Raw genomic sequence first — 1,509 nt, 5'->3', positions numbered from 1 at the left:
CCCCGCAGGCCGGTCATTTTCCAGGCCGCCTGAATTTGTTCCTATGCAAGGTGTCCTCTCTCCCTCTTAAAATATGTAATAAGTAAAATGATAATAACGCCCCGCACTCCCTCTCCTCCCCCCAAACGCGGGTCTGAACTGCGCCGGTCAATTGAAAAGACCCGCAAATGAGAGGGTCACCCGCGTGTGAAAGGCCCAGAACGGGCGGCTGGAGAGGGGCAGGTAGGCGGGTTCGAGGGTGCCGAGGCCCGGGCGGAGGGGCATCGGGGGATTCGGGTGCGACGCCTGAAAGCTACAGGGTTTGTTTGCGGGGAACGGGAAATGTTCCAAAACTGATTGCGATAATGGCTGCCCATGGAGGTTGTGAATATACTAAAACCTACGGAATCTCACCCTTTAAATGGGTAGATTGTATGAAATGTGAATTATCTCAGCAGTAAAGCTGTTACCAAGAAAAAAGTAGCACAACGGACCCCAATATTCACCACATTCCCAACTGCCTTTCATACCCCTACAGTTAGGAGGGCCTCATTTCTAGGTTTGATTTTTTTGCCCTCAGATGGCCAACATTTGCACATGTGCTTAAAAAGATATTGCTTATTGGATTTGTTAGTATTCGAAGGTTTTAGGACATTCACGTGTGAAGTTTCTTACTACGGTTTGGAACGTCTGTGGTAGTTCCCAGACTGTTGCACCTGCAAGTTGGGGCGAAGGCTTTTCAGTTCCCTATGGAACTACCCGATGGAAGTCAAGTCTGTGAGACTCTATTAAATTCTGCCCATCGTGAAAAATGTGTCGGTAGGATCTAATGTGTTAATCTTACTGTGTTAAGACAAAGGTCTCTCGGTCTGGGCGGTTCTTACGGCTATTTTTGCTAAATGTTAAAATGTAACAGTGTCTGGCAGACTCAGCTGTAACTGGATCAGCCTGACCGGAAACCAAGCCGAGGAGTTTAGGGACCCGCAAGAGGAAACCGACACGTCATTTACCAAACAGTGTGTGAACGTCAACCGTGGGATGTTAACCCCTCCACTACTTTGCTTGTCACAATAAAACTGCCTGAGGACGACCAGGTCTGGCTCTGGAACAGAGCACCCCAAGCGGTGAACGCCTTGAATTGGGTTATGTTATGTTTCAGTGAACAGCTTTCCTGTTGTTGACTTGCCCGTTTACTTCCTGCTTCATACGGTCTGCCCATTTAAGGGGTAACCCAATAATGAAATCGAAATTCTAAACTGAATAACAAGACTGGCAAATCGAACTTAAGGCAAACGCTTGCAAAACGTATAACTGAATTTGAAAGTCATTCAGAACGTAAGGATGGAGATGGGGAAACCCTCACGCACCCTTCCCCAGGCGGCAGCGTCCGGGGACTCGGCTCCGCTCGCGGCCCTGGGGCAGCGGGAGGGACCATCCGAGCGGAAGAGGATCGCGCTGGCCAGGAACTTTCATTCGGCGATGGCTGCACAGTGACCTCTCGGGCCACTCCCTGTCCCCGCCCGAAGCCGG

At 50.2% G+C, this 1,509-nt stretch overlaps 1 protein-coding gene across 1 annotated transcript in view; it reads left to right on the top strand.

Moving 5' to 3' along the window:
• The window catches only part of HFE (homeostatic iron regulator), a 7,623-nt gene that overhangs the window by 388 nt on the left and 5,726 nt on the right, over positions 1-1,509 (top strand). The window lies entirely within an intron of this gene.

Source organism: Pteropus alecto, unplaced genomic scaffold (genome assembly GCF_000325575.1).
Source record: "Pteropus alecto unplaced genomic scaffold, ASM32557v1 scaffold49, whole genome shotgun sequence".
NCBI classification, from domain to species: Eukaryota; Metazoa; Chordata; class Mammalia; order Chiroptera; family Pteropodidae; genus Pteropus; species Pteropus alecto.
Note: the sequence above shows the minus strand (reverse complement) of the source record. Positions and strands in the feature narration are given on the sequence as shown.